General features: G+C 31.1%; 1 pseudogene; it reads left to right on the forward strand.

Annotated features, from left to right (window-relative positions):
- LOC114328876 (uncharacterized) overlaps positions 1-13,265 on the forward strand; it is a 59,863-nt pseudogene that overhangs the window by 33,286 nt on the left and 13,312 nt on the right.

The raw sequence follows: 13,265 nt of genomic DNA on the forward strand, positions 1-13,265 counted from the left end.
TACACATTATCTCTCAAATATTATATTACATACATTTTTATTGTTGAAAGGTTTGTCTGATAATTAAGTATTTTGATGGGAAATAAGCCACAATTAAATTGAAAAATACAAAATATTGAAAATCAAAATGTTTATCTGATGAAAATCGGTCCGGGTTAGCCGGACTTCCGGGTTATCGGGGGCCGACTTATCGGGGTTCCACTGTACATAATGTCAATAACTCCATTATAGCTGATACATTTAGTTTTGTCCTAGTTGTCAATGTATTGTCATTTTCTAACTTCGTTTTAATTATGTTTAAAGTTTTATCTAATGGCACATTTGTAAATAAACTGTTTATGTCAAAACTTACTACAATATTATTTGGATTAAATTCAATATTTGCTAATTTGTTTAAAAAATGTTGTGTATTTTTTATAAATGTGTCATTATTATTTGCAAATGGTTTTATAATATTTAATAAAAGTTTTGATAGTTCACTACAAGGAGAATTGATATCTAGTACTACAAATGGGTCAAAAGTGGAATATTCGCTTTATGATTATTATTTATAATATCAAATATAGATTTATATTATCAAAATACTTAATTATAAAAATACCACGAGGAAATAGCTTCAGAACAACAATATGATTTAAATATTTTTGAATATAGTTGATAATGTGAATTTTTCCGTTTTTATTTTTATGATATTCGCATTATTTCTCTTTGATTTATGAATATTCCATTCCTATTTCTATGGAATTCAAATATTTATAAACAGTGGCGCACTTTCCTTTTTAAAGATATGTTCTCTTCCATATTTCCTTTTATTGTTGTTTGTCATTTCTTTTCTTAATCTACCCTGACTTAGCAACGGTGCCTTCAGGCAAATTGTGTACCGGTGTGCGGTGTTCTCACTCTCTCTCGTATGGCGATACGTCCTAAGTCGGGCCCTGGCCTCCCCCAGCATCCGCCTCCAAGTATCTTTGTCTCTGGCTGCTCTCCTCCAGTTATCTACCCCAAATATCTGTTTAGCATCGGTTCTCACTTCGTCTATCCACCTCTTCCTTGGTCTTCCTACTGGCCTACGTCCCACCATCGTTCCGCTAAGCGTTCTACTAGGTGTTCTGTCGTTATTCATTCTTGTAATACGCCAGGGAAATAAGGCAAAAATATACCATGTTCGGAACACTTGAGCAGCCAGGTTGCAAATGGTTTTTTGGGTACTATATATCTAATAAATTATAAATACAAAAATGCCCGTCACAGTTTGGACGAGAAATTTAGTTATTAACAAATAAGGGTCAAAAATGACAGTTTTCTCGTTTAAATCGCTACAGGTTAAAATAGGGTAATTAGATATCGTATTTATGGTATTCTTCTTTTAGTAGATAGTCCAAGGTTTATAAGGGCAGTTTTTGAATTTTGGTTCCATCATTTGTTGCTTCGGAAATAGCAAAATAAAAGTAAAATTTCGAAAATAAAAAAATTGCTATATCTTTTGTGAAAATGACCTTAAGATTTTCATATTGCACGAAAAGTTGAGTCAAATAGTCCATATAATGCACAAAAAATTTTAAGACGATTCGTCAATTAGTTTAAATTTTATTCAATTTGTTTATCCCAAAGAGCTTTCTTTTCGCAATGTTATTGTTCAGAAAATAATGATGATGTAGCAGTTCTGTGGAAACCACATGAAAGAAGATTAGTCATATTTTCAACATATTTAAAAAAATCATTAAAAAATCATTCATATCACTCCGAAAACATTTTATTAAAATAGAGTCATTTTTGGATTATAAACAATTTGAATAATTTTGTTAATACTGACTATAGGCTAAAACTACAATGGGATTTGAAAAGCTGGTATTTTTACACGAATTTTCAAAAAATAACTTTTTGCATAGGTTCATTTCGGTCAAAGTTGACCACTTTCTTTATTTAATTGGCGGCTACTTTGTTTATAGCAATTAAGCAACTTAACTAGCGCAATTTTGAAGATAAAGGTATATAGTTTATGTGTAAAAGTTTGAGTAGACTTTGAACTTCAACAGAGTGGTTAATAAAGCCTTAAAATTGACGTCCGAAACTGATTCTTTAAACATATGATGCGATTATTATCTCCGGAGCTTGTTGATGGATTTTGATCATAATTTTTTAAATTTGTATATACTCGTAATCTTATAGAGTACGTTATGTACACATATCCCTACCTAACATTACAAAATGTTAGGGGTAACATCCCTTACCACTCAGGGATATGAAAAATATATTACCACCAATTTCTAAACAATCGGCCAAGCGGTCTCGGAATAGATGGCTATTAAGAAATAGGGGTTGGTGATAAAAAAGTGAAAATTAAGGGTTGTATCTATTTTTTAATTATACATTATATAAAATTAAGGTAGACAATTTTGTCAAAAAAAATGTCAGGGGGGCAACCCCCATTATAACATATGGGTATAAAAAATAGATTAAAACCTATACTCAGTCATATAGGATATCGGTGTAAAATTTCATTAAAATCGGCCAAGCCGTTTCGGAGTAGTATGGTAACTAAAACTGTTACAGGAGAATTTTATGTATATAGAAGTAACTGTGAATTAAATAATAAAAGTGGCTAACTTTGACCGTAATTAACCTAGGCCAAAAGATATTTTTTTGAAAATTCGTCTAAAAATACCAGCTTTTGAAATCTCAAAGTAGATTTACTCTACAGTCAATATTAACAAAGTTATTCAAATTATTTATAAGCCAAAAATATCTCTACTTTAGTAAAATGTTTTCGGAGTGATAAAAACGTATTTTTAATGATTTTTTTCAATACATTGAAAACATATCCATTCTCCTTTCACTTGGTTTCCACAGAATTGCTATGTCATTATTATTTGCTGAACAATAACATTGCGAAAAAAAAGCTCTTTGGGGTAAATAAATCAAGTAAAATCTAAACTAATTGACGAATCGTCTTAAAAATTTTTGTGCATTATACGGACTATTTGACTCAACTTTTCGTGCAATACGAAAATCTTAAGGTCATTTTGACAAAAGATATAGCAATATTTTTATTTTCGAAATTTTAGTTTTATTTTACAATTTCTGAAGCAAAAAATGATGGTACCAAAATACAAAGACTGCCATTTTAAACCTTGGGTTAAATATTAAAAGAAGAATACTACAAATAAGATACTTAATTACCCCATTTTTACCTGTAGCGATTTAAACGAAAAAACTGCCATTTTTGACCCTAATTTGTTAATAACTAAATTTCTCGTCCGAACTGTGACGGACATTTTTGGATTTATATTGTATTAGATATATAGTATCCAAAAAACCCATTTGCAACCTGGCTGCTTAAGTGTCCTGACAAAAACCTTACTTCTCTGGACTATAAGGTGACCTTCCTAGCGCAATCTTTGTATATTTGCATAATTTGCTATTAGTATGGTATAACTAGACCCAAACCCAGACATCCAAAGTGAAAGTTATCCTCCAACACCAAATTGTTCTATATGGTCCACATAATATTCAGAAAAAAGTCACACCATTTTGAGCATCGGGTTTGAGGGGGAGAGGGGGGAGAAATCGGTAAATTCGTAGTTGTTTACGTTTTTCGTCAATATTTCTAAAACTATGCAGTTTAGCATGAACAACCTTCTATACAAAAATATTCTACATTAAATTTGAAATAAAAAAGGGCCTATGCATAATCCTTCTAAAATGAACGGTTATAAAAGTTACGGAGATAGTATATTATAATTGGTCCAAAAAAGGCCTAACCCAGACATCCAAAGTAACATTTTTCCTTCAACACAAAAATGTTCTATATGGTCCACATATTGTTCAGTAAAAAGTTACACCAATTTGAGCGTCCGGTTTGGGGGGAGATGGGGGAGAAGTCGGTAAATTAGTAGTTGTTTTACGTTTTTCGTCAATATTCCTAAAACTATGCTTTAGCGTAAATTATGTTCTATACACAAATATTCTACATAGAATTTAAAACAAAAAAGGTTCAACACATAATTGTTATAAAATCAACGGTTCCAGAGTTTCGAAGGGTGAAAGTTTAGATTTTCGATACTTTTTATATTTTTTGGGCAATTTATAATATTATTATTGATGAAAGAAATTTTTTGTAAATAAAATTTGCTATTTCAGTGGCCGATGGTATGTTAGTGATAAGCCCTTGAAGAAACGTCAACCTCACCACCCAAAATCATCATCAAATTTTCCAAATAATATAAAAAGTATAGAAAACCTCCACTTTTCACCCTCCGTAACTCTGGAACCGTTGATTTTATAACAATTATGTATAGAACCTTTTTTGTTTTAAATTTTATGTAGAACATTTTTGTATAGAACATTGTTTACGCTAAAGCATAGTTTTAGAACTATTGACGAAAACTTAAAAAAAACTACTAATTTACCGACTTCTCCCCCATCTCCCCCCCAAACCGGACGCTCAAAATGATGTAACTTTTTACTGAACAATATGTGGACCATATAGAACAATTTGGTGTTGGAGGAAAACTTTTAATTTTGATGTCTTAGTTAGGCGTTTTTTTGGACCAATTACACTATTCACTATACTATCTCCGTAACTTTGGAACCGTTCATTTTAGAAGGATTATGCATAGGACATTTTTTATTTCAAATTTAACGTAGAACATTTTTGTATAGAAGGTTGTTCATGATAAACCGCATAGTTTTAGACGAAAATTGACGAAAATACGAGATTGACGAAAATACTAAAAAACTGCGAATTTACCGATTTCTCCCCCCTCACCCCCCAAACCCGACGCTGAAAATGGTGTGACTTTTTTCTGAACATTATGTGGACCATATAGAACAATTTGGTGTTGGAGGAAATCTTTCACTTTGGATGTCTGGGTTATGCCATTATTTGGATCAATTTTATCATACTATATAGAGGGTTATTTCTAATATTGGTATAACTCGTGGTTGAACCTTATTCTCCATATATCATTGTCGCAAATGGGTCCCAATATCCTCCTTAATATCTTTCTTTCAAAAGTATTAATAAAATTTATTGTATTTTCAGTCATGATCAATGTTTCTACGCCATATGCTGCTATTGGTCGTATGATGGTTTTATGGTGCTCGGTGTTATATAAAGTTAATTCTTCGAAATCTAGATCACTAGTTATGGTAAAAAGAAACCATTATTTTAATATAAAAATGCAAATATATTATCTGTAATTTTTCACGTTATGGGACTTTTTTATGTGATTTAATACGTTAACACATATCTATTTTTCGTTGCCATTGGGAATGTGCAATGACAGCGATTCTTTTTTGGTTCGTTGGAAACAAAAAGCATATGATTTTATTTTTCTATGGTCTCAGCTCTCTCTTCTGCTTTATATCAGTACATACAATATTTTATTCTTTTTAGTGACATATATACTACGCTTTTTCCAAGTTCTGTCAGTCGCACTACTTTTTACTGTCTCAAATACTGTTTACATAATATAACTATTCCAAGCTTTTTCTAGTTGACAGAATTTGGCCAGAATTTACTCTTGGCACAATCGACTTTATACATTCTGTCTTAGAAAACCAAATATAAATATAATAAGTAGGAAAAATAAAAAATTCCGGATACTGTCTATGCCATGGATTTTTGGGCTCCCAAAAATCCCTTTTTTCATTCTGCACATGTGATTTATTTCTCTTGGTAATGGATTAACGATTTACGAGGATAATATATTAGCAGAATCTTACTATAGTCCATTCTTTCACGGTTTTTGCTCTAAATTTTAAAGAACCGCTTGGATTGACATGAAATTTGGCATACGTATAGCTTACATGTCAAAGAAAAAAAGTGATTTTGTGCCAATGTGTGCTTTTGCCCTGGGGGTGAGTTTCACCCCCTCTTGGGGTGAAAAAATATATGTCCAAAATAAGTCCGGAAATGGATAAACTGACTAATTTTAAGTAACTTTTGTTCTATAAAGCTTTTTCGCCAAGTCAACACTTTTCGAGTTATTTGCGAGTGAATATGTTCATTTTTCAACAAAATAACCACATTTTTAGACGGTTTTTCGCAAATAACTCAAAAAGTAATTATTTTGTTGAAAAAACGTTATTAGCAAAAATATAGCCTATAAAAAAGTAAAAAAAAAATGGTGTACACATTAGGTTTGTGGATCTCGTAGAACCAGAGTTATAGCCAATGAAAAATAGATTAATATTCACCAAATTTCAAATAGAATATTTCGACGTGAAATATTTAAAAAATTTAGCACTTTTTGGGAAAACCCATTATAACTTTTTTAAAGTGTTTAAAAAAAGCTTTATTTCTGTTTTTACAAAAAGTTTCTAGCATTAAATTTAAGCAAGTTACGCTCAAAATAAAGTTGGTCCCTTTTGTTTTTGCAAAAAAAAATCGGGAAGACCACCTCCTAATTAGCAACTTAAATGAAATTAATCGTTAGCGCTCCACAAATTATTTTACTTATGTTGTGTTTATATGATCTGTAAGTTTTATCGGTTTAAAGTGCTTATTTTTGAAAAAATTTGGTTTCAAAGTAAAATTTTTAAAAATTTGAATTTTGAAAAATATGCTTTTTTTCAAAATAACTTAAAAATTGTTAGAGATACCAAAAATCTCGAAAAAACAAAAAAAGTCAGATTTTTTTTTCTGAATATCATGTATTTTTTTCTTTTTTTGTTAGACAAAACTTGTTTGAGATTTGGTGTTTCTAAATTTGCATACATTCGTGATCAGTGACTCGTTCAACCCCTTATAACTACAGCCCTTTCAATAATCAGGACTTTGAACCGATCAAACTTACAGATCATATAAACAATATAGGTATACACGAGTCAAGAAACTTGAGAAGTCCTAACGATTAAGTTCATTTAAGATACTAATTAGGGGGTGATTTTCTCGATTTTTTTACCAAAACCAAAAGGGACTAACTACTAAAAGATATTCTTCTTTAGCGTCGAATCGATTGAGGGTAAAATTTGATTGATCCGCGCGCATGGGCACACCGACAGTATGGTATTAGTTGTTATACGGGCTCTGATTGGGTGTTGAAATTTTGAAATGATCTGTCAATTGTTCAATATGGAGGTTATCGGTAAACACAAATATTGTATAATATTAGTTTTTATTGATCTGTGGACAGAAATAAAATCAAATTTATAATTATAGTGACTTTTTAAATAGTTTTGAAAAGCCGCAGGTACGTAATTCTAAATGTTTCAGTTGGAAATACCTAATAGTTTCAATACCTATCTATTTGGAAAATGTAAACAAAATAATGTAGTTACCTATTAATAGGCAATGCTTTAATTTACATAATCTGATTACGAATAAACTTTCTACAAATCTTCATCTCATATATCGTTTTCTTACTCTATATTTTGTTGTATTTTATTTCGACAAAAATCAAACTAATAAATTTATTAAATTCATATAAATTTATGGTGTAAACGTTTAGTTTGTGTATATTCCCACATGACGTATACGAGAGTTTGGTGCAGTTTGAAATGGCGTCAACTTTCGTACTGCGCGGTAGACGTGAAGTGGGTTCAAGCCCCAAGCAAGTTATTATATTTTTATTTTTTTTTATAGATTTTATGATTGTAAGTATATTATTATATAATTTTTAAAGATATTCTTCTTTTTTGAAAGTGGTAGATAAGAAAGTTAGTTTGATTTTTAAATAAAATAAGTACAAATAACCTTTTAAGTATATTTACTTCGTTTAAATTACCTATTATATAATAGAAGAATATCTTCTTACGTGCGTACAAAGTACACACACATTATTTTTTTTATAAAACAAAAATGAAGCTTTTTTTAACACTTTAAATAAGTTGAAATGAGTTTTCCCCGAAATGTGCTTTATTTTTGGTTATTTCACGTTAAAGTATCCCATTTGGAATTTGACGAATATGAACCTACTTCTCATTAGCTATAACTCTGCTTCTACTAAGTGTAGAGACGTGATATATACACCATTTTTTTAAATATTTTATAGGCTATATTCTTCCTATGAATGTTTTTTCGACAAAATACTTACTATTTGAGTTATTTGCAAAAAACCGTCTAAAAGCGTGGTTATTTTGTTGAAAAAATGGACATAGTCACTGACTGCCAAATAACTCGAAAAGTATTGACTTAGTGAAAAAACTCTATAGAACAAAAGTTACTTAAAATTAGCCAGTTTATCCATTTCCTGAGTTTCTTTGGACAAATATTTTTTCACCTGCAAGAGGGGGTGAAAACCACCACCAGGGCAAAAGCACATATCGGCACAATATCACTTTTTTTCTTTGACTTGTTAGCTATGTGTATGCCAAATTTCATGTCAATCCAAGCGGTTCTTTAAAATTTAGAGGTTTTGCAATATTTTACCGTTAAAGAACGGACTACTAGGCAACAGTTGCAGTACGAATAAACCCTTTTGATATTTTATATACTTTCTATTAAATATATACATATGTACTTGTATTTTATACACTTTATAATATTTAAGATGTTTCTTAAAATTTTTTTGTTCCAGCTTTGCTATCTTGCTCAAACATGGGCAAATCACTTAGCTCATACAAATAGATTCTACTACAGAAACGATAAAGATATAGGCCAAAATCTTTTTTGTCGACCATCTAATGGACTTGTTCAAGAAATTTCAGGTAATATTATTTGTTTCTTTATAAAAAAAAATCAATTTTTAATGTTTTATGAAAAAATACTTTAATATATTATCAATTATTTGAAATTTTATAAAATATATATAATTGAGGCCCCTAGAACACCAGGAGTGTAAGTGATTATTTCATTCATAGGAGATTCTGACCAATAGAAAGCTACAGAAATCTAAATTAAATCGATAATTTTTGATAATTTCCCGTCGTCAAGTATATTACGTCAGATGCCATTCGTTGCTACAAAAAAATACATTCAGTGACATTAATGACAATTAATATTTTAAAAATTATAAAAGTGATGACTTTCAACCGTGAAATATTTATAACAACTGTGTATTTAATTGTACTAATTTGTACTTACATAAATAAATTACAATAAAATTTTGGTTTTGCACAGTTTTATTCATGAAATAATCGCAACAAATTGCACTCGATCTCTAACATTAATATAGAATTTTTGTCCTCGTGACACTTTGAAATAATTTCACTCGCCTTCGGCTCGTGAAATTAAAAATGTCAAAGTGACACTCGGGAAAAATTCAATAATTTTAGAGCTCTTGTGCAATTACTACTGAAAATTTTTAGGAAGTTGGGTTAAATACAAAAATGGACTACCAAACACATAGAAAACATGGTGGCTTTTTAAACTTTCTACATAAACTAACAATGACATGATCAAAAATGGCATGTCGTTGAAAACATGCTAAGTTGTAGGAACCTGCCTAGACTTTTAAACTTAATGTTGTTCTAAAGCTATTTTCTTGTGGCATTTTTACAATTTTAACTATTTATAATGGGAAATAAGCCACAATATTATTAAAACATTATTTTTATTAACGTTTCGACGCCCAAATCGGGTGCCGTTGTAAAAATACAAAATACTACTAACAGAAACAAAAATGTTGTCGCTTAGTAAAAAAATTCTTCTAATAATTTATTTAATTTGACTCATTTATATCGGCAATTCAGATACTATTTTTACATTTTAAAGTAGAAGACTTTAAAATGATATTGCCAATATTTATGAGTTGCGTTCCTGGGACGACTTTACTGAAAGATAGTTCATTCGATTACATGAAATCAACCCCAACTCAAGAATATCCGTCACAAAAAAATCATAGCATGTAATCTGTCTTTAAAAAGACAACCACATGCAACGGTGACATTAAAATTCTCGCGTTAGAGATCTCATAGTAAATCACGAGGGAAAACCAGGAAAAACCTCGTGATACTATCCCGACATCGTAAGTATTTGGTATTTGTGAATGCGAACAGTTTTATATAGGTGAAACATCAAGACCATTAAATGTGAGAATAAGTGAACATCAATCTTATATTAAAAATAGAGAATTTGATAGATCTCAAATATGTCAACACGCATGGGATAATGAACATAGAGTTCAGTGGAGAGATTTAAGTATAGTCCTGAAAGAAACAGATAGTAAAAAGAGAAAAATCAAAGAAGCGGCTCTAATTATGCTAAACGAAACCAATTGTGTCGCAAATTCCTCGGTGGAATGCAGTAGGATGTGGATACCCATACTGAAAGAGGAAGTCAATAGAAAGAAAATACCACAATTAGTAAGTCAATAGTCGAGTTAGTACATATTTTATATTTTAGTATTACTTATATATCCATGTATTATTGACATTATTTATAATTTAAACAAAATTATAGTAAAGTCAGAATTTGGTATTAATTTTTGAGAGTAAATTAAATATAAGACCAAATACTTACGATGTCGGGATAGTATCACGAGGTTTTTCCTGGTTTTCCCTCGTGATTTACTATGAGATCTCTAACGCGAGAATTTTAATGTCACCGTTGCATGTGGTTGTCTTTTTAAAGACAGATCACATGCTATGATTTTTGTGACGGATATTCTTGAGTTGGGGTTGATTTCATGTAATCGAATGAACTATCTTTCAGTAAAGTCGTCTCAGGAACGCAACTCATAAATATTGGCAATATCATTTTAAAGTCTTCTACTTTAAAATGTATCAATAGTATCTGAATGGCCGATATAAATGAGTCAAATTAAATAAATTATTAGAAGAATTTTTTTTTACTAAGCAACAACATTTTTGTTTCTGTTAGTAGTATTTTGTATTTTGACAACGGCACCCGATTTGGGCGTCGAAACGTTAATAAAAATATTTTTTTAATAATATTGTGGCTTATTTCCCATTATAAATAGTTAAAACTTTTAAACTTGTCTAGAACTTTGAACAAAGTCTTCTCAAAACTTGGCACTTACACCCCTTGTGTTCTAGGGGCCTCAATTGTGAAACATTGTCTTGACCTAAGATAGATTATATATATAAAAATTACTCGCTGTTTATACATTTTCGTATGTATGTATTATTCGCTGTTATTTTTCATACCTTTTTCAATGACAACGAATGATGGGTTTGCTACTTGCAGGATGAGGGCTACTTCTTAATTTTTTTACTATCTGTTTATTTCATGACTGTAATCGATGTTACTTTTTATTGTACTCTGCCGTGCTTATGCTCATTGTCAGAATCCTATGTATGTGTTTCTCCCATTACAAGCCCTTTGCATATGGTATTATGTATATGCATATAAGTCTGGATTGCTTATGGTGTTATGTTTTTTCCTTTTTTCTATCTTCTGAAATTCCTTGTTTTAAAATAATAATGGTAATAATTTTTTGTTAAAATCTTTGTTGGCGGTTTTTTTCTATGATATCCTGGACGTCCGGAAATCCATTTCCAACTTCCAACAAAAAGGTTATTAGGATAGGAATATAGTATTTGGAATGTCCATTTAAAGATGTACTAAAAATAAAATGATATCTTTGGATGGTGAAATATTTGTGAAGAGTAATAGTTACTAGTTAGAATCGCTATTACAGAGTAACAGGGAAATAGATGGAGATGCATGCAGTAGAATTAGGGTTGAATGTATAAAGTGGAAGGAAGGGAGTGTTTGCTTTCTGACAGAAAAAATCCAATTAACTTTATAAAACAGCCATAAGACTAGCGATTTATCGAACTGACTGCTGGACAGTTAAAAAGAAAGGGGAACAACGAATGCATGTGACGAAAATAAAATTGATTAAAGGGATAAGTGATGTGACAAACAAGGATATAATTAAGAATTATTATATTAGGCGAAAACTAGGGATAGCACCAATTAATGCCAAAATAATAGAGCATAGATTAAAATGGTTTAGTCATGTTCAAGGTCGAGAAGTTACTCACCCAATACGAAGAATTGCTGATATGCGACTTACTGAGAGGAATAGAAGGAAGATTAAAGGAGGGAGACCAAGGAATACCTAAGGGGGACGCTTAGGCTGTCAGTAAAGAGGATTAATATAGGTTTTAGTTCTTCTTTTCTTCTTCTTTTAGCCCATTTCTATCCAACTTTGAAAATAGGCTTTCCCAAATCTTTCCATTTCCGTCTGTCCTTAGCTGCGTTTTTCCAGTTAGTTCCTGCAGCTTTTACAATATCGTCCTTCCATCGCATCTGAGGTCTTTCTCTTCCTCTTCTTCCTGTCCACGGTCTCCAGTTTTGTATTTCAGTATTCCGTTTTTTATCTTCCTGTCTCGCATTGTATCCCGCAAATCTCCATTTTAACCCTGTTATATGTTCAGTTACATTTTTTACTTTTGTTTTCTCTCTTAACCATTTGTTTGTTTTTCTGTCTTGCAGTTTTATTCCCAACATGGATCTTTCCATTTTTCTCTGAGTTATTTCAATTTTGTTTATGTTGGCCTTTGTTAATGTCCATGTTTCTGAGCCATACGTCAGGACCGGAAGGATGTACTGGTCAAATACATGGATTTTTAGGTACTGTTGTATCTTTGTGCTTTTTAGTATCCATCTTAACTTTCCAAATGCTTCCCACGCCAGTCGGATTCTTCTCTGTACTTAAATTGTTTGGTTCTCTTTATTAGCTTTGATTATTTGATCCAAGTATTTCGTCAACAACCTCAATATTGACATTATTTATATTTATTCTGTCGTTTGTATTTGTCTTGATTTTGGTTTTACTCATGTTCATTTTTAATCCTATCTTCTCTGATGCGTATGCTATTTCAGTCAGCATTGTGGCTAGTTCTTACAGTTCTTATTGGTTGGTTGTAATAAGGACAACATCATCGCAATATCTGAGGTGATTGAGATTCTTCCCGTTTATGTTGATACCCATGTCTTCCTATTCCAGTTCTTTAAAGACGTCTTCCAGAGCTAAGGTGAAGAGTTTTGGGGATATTACATCTCCTTTTCTTACGCTTCTACGTGTTTTTATGGGATTAGTTTTGTTTGTTTTTTCCCATTCGACTGTCATAGTTGCTGATTTAGAGATGTTATGTAAGAGTTACCTATACCTGGAGTCTATTCTGCTGTTATTTAGAGCTTTTTCTATCGCCCATATCTCAACACTATCGAACGCTTTTTTATAGTCTACAGAGGCTAAACATAAATCTAGGTTGTATTCGTTTGCCTTCTCTATAAATATTTTCATAGTGAGGAGATGATCTATGGTACTAAACCCTTTTCTGAAACCTGCTTGTTCAACTGGTTCATAACTGTCCATTTTATTTGTTAGTCATTTGGTTGTAATTCT

This window comes from Diabrotica virgifera, chromosome 7 (genome assembly GCF_917563875.1).
Source record: "Diabrotica virgifera virgifera chromosome 7, PGI_DIABVI_V3a".
Classification (NCBI taxonomy): domain Eukaryota; kingdom Metazoa; phylum Arthropoda; class Insecta; order Coleoptera; family Chrysomelidae; genus Diabrotica; species Diabrotica virgifera.